Genomic DNA, 11,750 nt, shown 5'->3' with positions numbered 1-11,750 from the left:
TTTGCTACAACTGCCAGCAAACGGGGCATATCTCAGTGAGATGCAGAAATCCCAAACTAGTATTGATGTCACTAAGCATAACGCAGAAAATCTGAACTTGCTAGAACTGTACATTCGAGACCTCGTGGTAAACGGCAAACCGTGTACAGTGCTTCACGACTCGGCAGCCACAATGGACGTGGCGCATTCGTCGTACGTAGAGGAAGGCCAATTCACAGGAGAATGTGCTGCGATAAGGCAATCCGTAGAGGCCTCCAGTGTTTGTCTCCCTGTGCCCAAGATTCGTATCGAAGGCCCTTTTGGAGTACTGGACACTGAAGCCGCCGTCTCGGCACATCTCCCGCCGCAGTATCGTATTTGTTTTCGAACAAATCAGAGGATTTGCTACGACGTAAGGGAATCGGGTTTAGTGAGGGAACAGTGCAAGCCCTAACTCGTTCCAAGGCAAGGGACTCGCGGACAAGGCAGTGTATGAGTGTCCAGTGGTGGAGGAAACAGGTTTGACAGCTGATTCGTCAACCAGTACCGAACAGGCAACTCCAGCAATTCATGCGACACCTAGCGGCAGTAGGGAGAAACGAAATACGGAGGTCCAGTCGCCGTGTGTGCCGTAGAGGCTGCTGTCGCGGACGGAAGAACGAAGCTGCTAGCAAAGAAAAAGCGAACGGCCAAGCAGTTCTGCTGTGTTCCTCGGTGCGTGCCAGCGAGATGGAAGGACAGCGATATTTCCGTTCACGCACTTCCCTCCGAGTGGAAAGGCTGAAGCCGCAGAACCAGGTGGATCGCTAACCTCCGCATCGGCAAGGCTGTGACGCTTACAGTGACTGTTTGCTCACGGCATTTTGCACGGGATAATTTCTCCTTACCAGGTGAGACACTATTGTGAACTTGTGAACTCGACCCTAATGCATGACCATTGTGCGTGGCCATTATACATGTCGCTGTGTCACCTTATGTAAACACGTTTCGCATTGCGGGCACTGGCGATTGGGCTATGCATTATTTGCTGCATATGTTAGCCGCAACGCGAAATTCGAGCACAAGTTCGAGACCTGTCACAAGGGTTTCTCCGAGGAACGTCTCTTCTGCACTCGTTAACCACATTGGCTGTAATTAGAGCTCATGTTCGACGCTTCACAGCGGTTTTTGCGAGCAACGTCACCTCTGCGCTCGTTGGCTACACCCGGCTGTAACTCGGGAGGCTTTTGATGCCCAGCACGTCTCGCGCAGCTTATACGGGCGTCGGAGATTCAAATGTGTACGAATGATGTACTAGCAAGTTCGGGAAGTGTTGAGTGTAAACGTGCCACGTATGTGGCATGCTAAAGCGGAATAAATATCATGCGTGGTGCGGATGAACTTGCAGCACAGGCGCACTGCACGCGGGCACTTCCCAGCGCGACTGATTACGAATTTGCCACTTGCACTTGAGAATCTCCGACGTGCTCAAGAGTGGCCATATGACACTGGTATTTCGCACCGACGGCGAGCCTATCACGTTCATTGCAGAAGTTTGCCACTTACGCGACAGCCACATGTCAATTTTACACGCGTTTGCTAGTTTCGAGGAAAATTTACGGCGTCCGCCGTCTACTGACGTGTCGCATATGTATGTGCAGTATTAGTACCTAAGCTAGCTTTATCTGTGTTATTAAATCATCCCCAAGTCAGTGGCAAAACTACTCCGGTCATGTGGTGGTGTTTGCACCTGTGTACTTTGCGTTATGAGCAGCTTTCAACTACGTTTTGCAGATGCTACATTCGGTGTACAACGTTGCATAGCCTTGCACACTCAAACCGTTCTTCATTTCCTTGCAAATGTTTTTTTATAAATATTGTGGCCTTGTTTCTGAGGTAAAAAGAAAAAAATTCTGGGTGCAGCCCATATTGAGGCACAATAAAGCATAAACAATTCATTTATTTTTTCAGATGTAGCATGTCAAAGACAGCGGCTGAAAAAAATGCAGTACCAACTGAAAACCTGCCAAGGACGTCATGTTATGATGAGAACAAGGATGCTCATATGAAAGAGCTTTCACTGGCAAGACTTCGCCGACGTGTGTATCGGTCAGCCAGAGTAAGTTAATTTGACTACATGGTGCAGCACTTATATGCTTATGGTACATACACCATGTCTACAAGCATGCAATAGATGTCAACACCTTTTAATGCATTACAGAATGAATCAAGCAAAGAAACTGTTGCCTCCCCATTAGAAGCAAAGGTGTTGCCCCATGCACCTGTCAGCACGACCACCATGGTAAATTGGCTGCCTGCAACTTGTGCACACATTGCTTCACCACTAATTCCTTGGGATTAAACTCTGACATTGCAGGACGATCTCCCATCCCCTGACCGCAACAGCATGGACCGAATAAGTGACAAAGGAAATATGGTAATTTTTTTTGTATATGTATGTGTTGTGGTATGCAGCATGTTTTCTGGATTAACTTCGTGAAAGGATTGTGGCGTGTGATGGGTGCAAATTAACTGATGCAAAAAGCCTGGCTTTCCTACTTCCAACATTGAATTTAATACATTGACGTGCATTATTGGAATGACAAAAAGAAGCTGCATTTCGCGTCAGATATGTCAGACATTACAACTCTTGCTTTTGTTTTGTGACAGGAATGTGCTTGCCAACCTGGCCTCCGGACATTATTGGCAGAGTACTCGAGAAGAAAAAGACGTGGCAAATTTCCTACTAGAAATGGCTTCACGGACAAGGCTTACAGAAAGCAAGGCTGCCCAAGTGACATCGGGTACTTTTCCACAGAAGTTTGTGAACACGATAAATAGTAGCAACGTAAATACATTCACAGGCCTGCCATCATTCGATGTTCTGAATGCTCGTGTGACGTGCTACACAAAAATTCATCCACTTTCAAGACGGCACCAGTTATGTGTAAAAGCAATTGCATTGACATTGGTGAAATTGAAGCATATTTCCACTGCATTCTTGAGTCACCTTTTTAACTGTTCTCTAACTACATGTAGCAACATAATTGCAGAGACTGTTCAGTTGATGTGTGAAATTTTAAAAGTAACTGTGGCTGTGCCACCAAAAGATGAATTCCAGTGGCACGTTTGCATATTCGGCATTAGGTGATTCACCTGAAGTCGTGCCATGGCTGGCGATATTGCAAGTAGCTTGTATTGCATAGAGGCATTTCTGCGTGTGACCTTGGCTCCATCAAAGCGTGGCGGCCTTGAGAGTAAGTGCGGTATTCTGTTTGGAAATCCAGCATTTTTTATGCCACTCAGCCACTTCATACTTTTCAGACACGGTCGTTGCCATGTGATCTACATGCTGCACTTGTTTGCATTGGCCAAACCTGCAGACTTCAACTTCAACACACTTTTTGTAAATTAGCAATGCACATTCTTTTGCAACTTGTATTCTTCATTGAAGTGCTGATTTACACTACGCATTCTGATGCAAGTTTTCATCTTATGGTATTCCGAGATATTTGCATTTCACTTATGATCTGTGTGCATAGAGTTGTGGTTATTCTTCAATGGCTGTTTGTTGTCCCTTTCCTTACTTGTATTTTTTCACAAAATAAACCACATGCACTCAATATTTTGTTCACTGTACTTGCCTCATACGTTTTACTCAAACCCATTTTTGTTGCACTTTTTAGCATATGAGGGTATATCGGGCCAAACAGAACATGAGAAGTAACATGGAACAGTGTCAAACCTGCATACGATGAGTATTTAAAAAGTTTGGCCACCAGAGTTGAGTACTCTGAAAGAATGGTTCGATTCAAATGACCCCAGCTGGTATATGTACCATAATTTATGCTTCTTCCCAGTTTGTTGAATACAGTGCAAATGGCTGTCCTGGGAAGCATAACTAAACCACTAATACAACATGGGGAGAAACTTGTGCAGACTTAACATCAGTCAATGATAATTATTGACCTCCAGAGAGCATATAGAGCTGTCCTTACTATCAACATATCAATAAATGGAAAGTAAGTGACATAAAAGTTTAACATGCACTTAAAGCACTTAACAAACACTTAAAGGGGCACTGAAACACTTCCGACTGATCATAGTTACCTCACTACAAAAGGACACCGCCTGCTGCAAAAATTTTTCGAATCATTGAACTGTAAGCGGAATTAGTAGTTATTGCACTGATGCATTGCTTTCTCCTTTCGCCTCAGCTAGTGTGCTGGAAGCTACATGGTGCATGGCAAGGTAGCAAGGTCCTGGTCAAGTTTTTTTTTTACACATTGCTACTTGTGGTTCAGGCATGTGTGGCACTCTCTAAACGCGAGATGGACGCCTGGAGCTACATCACTTACAGAGACCAATAAATACACACGGCTGTCTGAACGTCCTGCGAACAGAGCTTGTGGTGGTCGTGGTATCTATATTATGCGGCATGCCAGTTTCAGGGCCCCTTTAAGAAGGGCACTAACAAAGACAACAAAAGTTGGTTTCATGAGTTCTGCCTGAGTCGCCACTGATATCACGCAGTTGCTCGAGCACAAATTGTGAAACAATAACGTATGAGCCATAGGAAACGAACAGTCATGTCGGCAAAAAAAAAAAGAGAAAAAAAGTAGGATATGTATTGTGATAGGTAATCCCAAGCGCCACAGCACAAGGTGAAGCTAAGTTGCAGTTCAGCACATAATAGGATCTCTTCTGCTTACAACGGTGCACGCACATGAACATTTCACTTTACTACGATCTTTGCAATATGAACAGCATTGAAACGCAATGTAGAGATGAAACATTAAAGGGACTGAGAACTACACCAAATGTTCCAGGATAAGGTGCCAGGAGAAACAGCCGAGATGTGCTTGCACTTTTGCGACAATCCAGCAGTGCACGAACACTCTGCCTTCACGATCGATGGGTCCCGGAATGCGTCGGCGATTCTCACCACAATCTCGTGCGGGTCCGCTGTCACGCCGGAGGTTTGCACACACGCGCGACCACTTCTACTTAATTACTCTTTGTACCACTGGTACCGACTAAAATGAGGTGCTCGGCGTCCACTACCCGTTCTCCCCCCACAAAACAGCGCGAATTAACATCGCAGTGCAACAAACTTAAAGTTTTCACCAAGGACAGCGTACGCGAGGACCTCCGTAAAGCCGCCATACTGCACAGTGTAGCCAGACAGGGCCAGGCTTCGCAGCGCCCCCTAATGTTGATTTGAGTTGCGATGCGGAAAGTACGCCAGCTAATGAAAAGGTCAGGAAAGCAGCGGAGCCTGAAATGTCTCGCGAGGCAGAATGCAGAAAGTTATTGAACGTAAGCCCTGCCACAATGATCGCTGAGCAGGAAATGCGTAAGGCACAAAGCAATGCTAAGCATTACTATGACAGGACCAACGTTACTAGACTAGCTTCAGTTGTAAAACTCCCCGCCCGCGCGCTCACAGCCGCTGTCGCCACTTCTGTGACAGCCGCCAGAGGGCAACGCTGTTCCATCGGGCTCCACTGCAGACGCCTCGTCACAGCCTTGAGCTTGCGCGTGTTTGCGCGCAGTTTGCGCGCAAACTGGCGCGCAAACGCTGGCGTTCTCCCTTGTCCGAATTAGTGATACCACGAGAAAGCGTTACCCACCTACAGCTATAAGATTTATCGCGCCAGTTCGTTAATACTGCAAGAAGGGTAAACTGCACGAAAGGAAGAAACGCATACAGCGAAGCGCAGAAGCTGCGTTTCTAAATGTCGTGTGTTTCTTCCTGTCGTCTTAACGTTTCGTGCAGTTTAGGCTCACGAGCCTGAATATCTGGTCAAAGTGCGTGATTGTAGGAAGATCTTCATCCCCACCGAAGCTTCTCACCACGCCAAAGAAGCGCTACAAAAGGAAAGATGAAGTCGGTCTTTGTGCACACAAGCCACAAAAAAAAAAAAAGAGAGAGAAGTCGGATTTTTCATTCCGTGAAGATGCCTAATCAGCGAAGCTGAAACGTGCGGCCCCTGTGTTTATCACTGGGTTAATCCCGAGGGTTCATTAAATTATTTCTCAGTTATGAGGTTACACACACAATCGGCTGCGATGGAGAGAACGACGTCACTGATGGTATGCCCGCAGTCCGCAGTTGTCGCTTGCGTTCGATGTCTCGAGTTTGCTAGGCGGCGTGGTTAGCAGCCTTCGCCTGCAATTTGCCGCTTGTGATTCTTCGAAATTAAATTTTTTTTTAAATTAAATATTTCCGTTACGTAAGACCATGAGTGGCTCATACTCCCTTAAGCAATGGCTCATACCCCCGTAAATACGGTGTCCCCATTACGACGACGAAAGTGAAGTTAAATTCTGCGCTGGAAAGATGAACGGCCACGCAGCCAGCTGTGGAAGACGACGACGAACGCGGGAGCAGTGGCACGAGCGCGTGCCGTTGATTTCGCAGAGAGTTTCCGGTCGGCACAAGGAATCTTTCACGCCGAGCGAAACATCGCATTGCTGGGAGCACAGAAAAATCAGTGCGCCGAACTGTTGACATCGTTCCGATAGCGGCCTATGCAGCCAGGTACGCAGCACGTCGGCATCGTCTGCTGATATTCTTACGAAACTCGGCGAAAGCTACAGTTCCACGGATGACATGCTTGCTGAAATTCGCTGTCAAAAACGAACCACAGAATACACCAACGCTGCACCGCGTGCTTAGTCCGGCCCGCCCGCGTAACCGGCTAGTGAGTAAGTGAAGCCGGGCGCGACTGCAGCGCCACGAAGACGCGGGCGGGTGGCGGTTCCGCGCAACGGCGCCGAGTTTTAAAACTGCAGCTAGTCTAGTAACGTTGGACAGGACGGCTCGCAAGAGAAGCGTATCCCCGCAGGCCGGCTGTACCCGGTTTAGAGGCAAACCGGATGTGACGTGGGCCAGTGCCGTACTCCCTGCCCCCAGATAGGTACTTGTAAGCCTAGGGAAAGACGCTGCTAGGTGCTGCTGCTAAATCCCTGTGGTTTCTGCCGGCTCACGTAGGTTCGTTCGCGTGGTCTTGTTACGCCTCGCTGGATCGTGTTCACTCATGCCGTCCTTGCGCGGCGTCATTGTCGGCGAGTCAGGTTAAATTCTTTAATAGGTCGCGCCTGCGCCTAATTGAGTCTATTAAAGACTGCACATTCAGTTTTGCTGGCTACAATTCAGTGTGGCTGGCGTGGGCTGTCTCCAGGATGCGCTTCGAGCGTGTCGATTTCGCCGTTCTTTATGTTGGCGGAAATGACCGTGAAAGCAACATGGATCTACAAGAAATATGCAACAACATCAAGGTAAGTCTACTGAAATCACAGAATTTGAAACAGTAAGCGCTAATAGTTGTGTTTTCTTTTAAATTTTAGGCCTTGATTGTTCAGCGAGACGGCGCCCGTCGTGCTGGTTTTCAAGGTGCTCTCTCGCTGGCTAGAAGATGCTGATGCGGAACAGAAAACGCAAAAACGTCGCTTGCTCAACCGCAAATTGACGGCTACGCTGAAGCGCATGCAGTGTCTGCGGAATTTGAACCCCGAGGTATGGACCCCTTTTTTCCAGCGGCATGCCGTTACATACCGTCAGGAACACGCTTGGCTTATTTCTGACTCGGTAAAAAAATGTCACTTTTCCTCGCTGCTGAAGAAATGCGGACCGTTTGTCGTAGTTGTCTCCATTACAGGGTGGCATTACTGCGGTGAACAAAGCAAGTGTTGCCGTACATACTGTGCGCACTTCACCCTTTGTTGGGCGGTCGGAAAATATTGGTCCCACTATTCAGGGCAACTTCGCTACTCTGTAGCGGTGAAGTGTAATTTCTACCATTGAACGTTCCTGTGTAGACATGTTTCTGAATCACGTTAAGCACATTTTTTCGTCAATTTCTTTGTCAAACACGCAATAGAGCGGTTGCGCAGATTGTTTACTTCCCTTTCTACAATGTTTGGTTTATTCTGTCGCCGTCCTTCAAACCACCACAGCGGCAAATGGACTCTTTTGATCGAAATTCCGCGTTTTCATAATAGCTGAATTTTGGTGCGGTTAGGTGTCTAAATTTCTCGTGCCCACAGCTACCAAAACAGGTTATCAAATTATTAGATGGCACTGGATATGTGCTGCTTGGCATGTGTCCAAATGGCAACTTGGATTACCTGTTAAGTGCAGCTCAACATGTACCACTGGGTAGACACGTAGAACAAGAGGCAAGAAATTAAGTATACAACAGGAAATTTAAGAAGTCAGCCACAGAGAAGTTGGAAAGTCAGCATCGAAAGCAACCGAGTATGGACAAAAATGAACTAAACGAGACCAGGTCATGCATTGTGTGCAGAGTTATAGAAGTGAACGAGTGGTTGCATTTTACTGAACATTACAAAGGCTTCACTTATAACCGATTTTCACATATGCATGGAATCTGCTAACTTTTCTGTGCAAAACTCTACCGGAAAGGATATATTGCATCCATCGGTGTTAATATATTTCCTAGCATATTTTCTCTTTTTCAGCCATCATACACATCCCCGTTAAATCAAATAGATCACTGTAGATGGCTGCCACAAGCATATTACAAGAACTGTGAATTGGAAGCTGTTAGCTACCTGTAGCACGAAGTCATGCAAGGGTACATGTAGTCTTTGTGTGCACATTGACTTCATGTTTTACTCATTTGACTGGCTCCTATTGCACTCCGGCTGAATAGCAATAACACACAGGCCACTTTACGCTCGAGCTACTCGAAAGCCTGCGAAAGCTGCAGGTACATTCATAAAAGTTCATAAGTACATAGCATTAGTGAAAAAAATTAAAACCTTTTCTGGTACAGCCGTGCGTTGTCGGAAGTGTCTCAATGCATTGCAGTGATTAAACAGGCACATATTGGCTGTACCACTTGGATTTCAGCGTGCACGCATTGGCTGGATAAAAAATTCTACCATATTTTAACTCCAAACATTTGCTCATGGGTGGAAAAGCGCTGTTTCTGTTGTAAATAGATGTGGCTTGCACACAAGGTATGCTGCATGAACAGAAGGTGCTGCAGCCACATAACCTGACCTTTGATCTTCATTATGCTCACAGATTGAAGGGATGGAACTAAGTGCGTGTCTTTTAAACGCTTGATTTCCGCCAGTTAAATTTGCCAACACGGGGGATTCAAACCACTGGTGTCCATCTGCTGTTGGGCTGGATTCTGAATTTAGTGAGAATACTAACTACTGCGTTCATTGGTGCTGACAGATATCAAGTCAGTTGTAGCTCGGCATTTACTGTATTCCGTTTGTCACCAAAATGCTAGAGAACCACTCGAGATCCTTCGATGTCAGCATCCTCATAATCAGTGGGCACCTCATAAGAAAAATAGGTCAATTTTGAATGGTATCCTTGCAAGTGTGAGAAGGCTAGGCCACAGAAACTCTCGTTTCTGATTTGTGCACTATTCAGCCACGTTAAAATGTGAGGAGCCTAGACATCTAAAAGACGGGGAGCAAGCAAATTGAATGTAGCTACCAAGCAAAAAATGTGGAAGCGTAAGCTGTTGATTTTTTACTCTAAAGGCACGTTCATACTGAAGACGGAGCGGCTAAACCGGGCAAAGCTCTTGGCCAGGCGTATAAAAGCAGGCGTTAAACGAGGCAGCAAGCCCGATCGCTCGCGGACCACTTTTTTCCTGCCCGCCAGAGCTGTCCGCTTTGCTGCAGCCAATTGGAACACCAGACGACGCTGGCGTGTGCGCGATAAGGATGGACGACCGGTGCTACGATGGTGCGGGCAGCCAGGCAAGCTGTCCAGTATACAGGGTGTTTCAGCTAACTTGTGCCGAGGCTTTAAAAGAGAAAGACCGAAAGAAACTAGGCCTGCAGTACTCAAATGCAATCAATTCAGTAAACTACCCTTTTGAGCAACTTTAGTACTTACGGCTCATTGAGAGACATCTGCTTTATTTTTTCAAGACAAAAGAAAGTGCACAAAATCGAAAAAAAGTACCATGCAACTATGCACTTTTTAGCAGTGATGAACAATGCGGCATGCAGACAGGATGTAAAAAATATGCAGTTCCGACACACTGTGAAAATTATGTAAGCAGCTTTCTTTGCTGCTTCTGTTCATTGATGACATTTGGCAGTGATGTGTTAAATGTTACCTTGCATGCACCACTTGTGTTTGTAGTACACAGAGCTCACAGGCAGACGTGCGTTCCGATGCTCAAGGTGGTGTTGTGCACCATCCATATCCTGTGAGAGTAGTGGCACTGTCATTCCCTCACATGGTGCATCGCATGGTGGGTGAGGTAGAGAAATCCGTTCATTGAATCCTTAGGAGAAATAGTTGCTGCCACGTCCTGTGCCCGACAGAGCAGTGCCTGCTGGCCACCCAGGCTTCTGTCACGCAGCATGGCCTCCCAGTGTTGCAGTGTAGGGACATTGAAGTTTTGATGCTGGACCACCACTTGCATACTGTCGTTTTGACGGCGTGGTGCTGTATTGCAGTTTTGCATCTGCACATCCTGTGTCAATTGTTGGCATGGACACACTTGCCGTGTTTATTTTTTTAGAAATAGCATAAACATGCCATACCACACCTTGAACTATCATTATATTTTAGTTTGCCCACAACTGTCACCATGTCTAGTTGTAGTGTTTTTCTTTTAAAGAGACTCCATACGAAAGATGCTTTCTGATGGCATCTTTACCTTCTCGTGTGATCATTCAGCGAGCACAAAGTACTGCAGCTTCTGCAATGCTTTTTTCTATTCCTTCCAGGCACACTACTCTCAATGTATCATTAGCGCTGAAATAGAACACCACCTGTTGCTCAAAGCAGCTTCACTATAGATTCTAATCGGAATAGGCAGACTTGTGGCAGTATACAACTTTCTATAGCCATAAAAGGCAAGCTAGCATAGTGGGGCATCTCAATGCTCGTAAAAGCATTCAACTGCATGTATCTCCAAATAACTAAGCTTAAGCAGACACTGTCAAAATCTGTGCTTGTCACGGTGAGTTGGTGCGGGAACTTGAAGGTGTCGCTTTTCCTTCATTTTTGTGTCTCTTATGTTTTTGCTAAGGCTCTTGCCACAGCAAAGTTGCTCTTGTGGTATTTTAGAAGGGTAATTTACTAATCACCTAGGCGATGTCATTTCCTACATTTGGTTGCACCGTGTGCATCAGTGCAATAAAATGGGTCAAACGGCTTAATACGAGATGTTGCCAGGCCTTTTTGGCACGACACTTGTGGATAACATTTTGGTGTGACTTGGGCGAGACCGAAAGAGAGAAATGTACACATACGAGCACAAAGGCCAGGCACTGTTCCCTTGTGGCCTGCACAACCACTAGAATAGCAGCTAGTCTTATCAGTTCATACTGAGTATCACAAAGTGGAACATTGCAAGAACTGTAGCTTGGTTGAGACAAGGCACTTACAGCTGCAGCTGAAACATGTGGTGTGATCATGTACAAGGTTACAATACTCTTCACCCTTTTTGTATTTAAGACTTTTTAAACTTTGCCCACAATTTGATTACAGCTTTCCAGAGTTCCTTGGAAAATCCTCCCATGCACCTGCCATGTACATTGCCCCCGCCCCCTCCTCGATGTGGCATGCAAGATGGCAGCAGCAGCTGTGGAACAGTTGAAGAGGGGAAGAAAGGTCCACATTATAATAGGTTGTATGTAAATAAAACTGATCGAACACAACTGATTCGGCTTTCACTTTTGTCAAGACAATTGTCAGCAAACAAATGGAGTAATTTCAGTAGGGCGATACTTATAGTGCATAGAAATTCTTGGAAGCCTCGACAGCTTTCTTGCTG

The 11,750-nt window shown here is 46.1% G+C and overlaps 2 long non-coding RNA genes across 4 annotated transcripts; both read left to right on the top strand.

Moving 5' to 3' along the window:
• Positions 1-405: 405 nt before the first annotated feature.
• Positions 406-3,581, top strand: LOC139047561 (uncharacterized). Of its 3 annotated transcripts, none has more exons than XR_011507220.1 (3): positions 568-869; positions 1,930-2,395; positions 2,629-3,581. It is a non-coding gene; the product is annotated as an uncharacterized lncRNA (long non-coding RNA). The 3 variants fall into 3 exon arrangements; XR_011507221.1 differs by having other exon boundaries at positions 581-869; positions 1,930-2,077; positions 2,180-3,581; XR_011507217.1 differs by having other exon boundaries at positions 406-869; positions 1,930-3,581.
• Positions 3,582-6,811: 3,230 nt separating this feature from the next.
• LOC139047559 (uncharacterized) lies at positions 6,812-11,636 on the top strand. Its single transcript, XR_011507216.1, has 3 exons — positions 6,812-7,242; positions 7,312-7,480; positions 11,465-11,636. It is a non-coding gene; the product is annotated as an uncharacterized lncRNA (long non-coding RNA).
• The last annotated feature ends 114 nt before the right edge of the window (positions 11,637-11,750 follow it).

The sequence above is a fragment of the Dermacentor albipictus genome, chromosome 1 (assembly GCF_038994185.2).
Source record: "Dermacentor albipictus isolate Rhodes 1998 colony chromosome 1, USDA_Dalb.pri_finalv2, whole genome shotgun sequence".
NCBI lineage: Eukaryota > Metazoa > Arthropoda > Arachnida > Ixodida > Ixodidae > Dermacentor > Dermacentor albipictus.
The sequence above is the reverse complement of the archived record's forward strand: the minus strand, read 5'-3'. Positions and strand labels throughout refer to the sequence as shown.